Raw genomic sequence first — 420 nt, 5'->3', positions numbered from 1 at the left:
GCCGCCACCATCGCAGCCCCCGACGCCGCTTTTGCCCTCACCCTCACCCTCACCCTCACCCTCACCCTCGTCCTCACCCTCGCCCTCATCCTCACCCCCGCCCTCGCCGCCTCCCTCGCCGCCTCCCCCGTCGCAGCCCCTCTCCGCCGCCCCCTCCCGCCCCCCCCCTCCCACCTCCAGGCGCTGCTGAAGGGCGAGACCGACGGGTCCTCGTACCCCTCGGGGGGCATGCGGGCGACGCACACGGCGGGCGGGTACACCGTCATCGACCCCACCTCCCCCATCTTCCTCCGCGGCGACACCGTCTTTGTCCCCACGATCTTCGTCTCCTTCTACGGCGACGCGCTCGACGAGAAGACGCCGCTCATGCGCGCGCAGAAGGCCGTCTCGACCCAGGCCACGCGCCTCCTCAAGCTATCT

The sequence above is a fragment of the Emiliania huxleyi genome, assembly GCF_000372725.1.
Source record: "Emiliania huxleyi CCMP1516 unplaced genomic scaffold EMIHUscaffold_36, whole genome shotgun sequence".
NCBI lineage: Eukaryota > Haptophyta > Isochrysidales > Noelaerhabdaceae > Emiliania > Emiliania huxleyi.
This window is presented reverse-complemented; position numbering follows the sequence as displayed.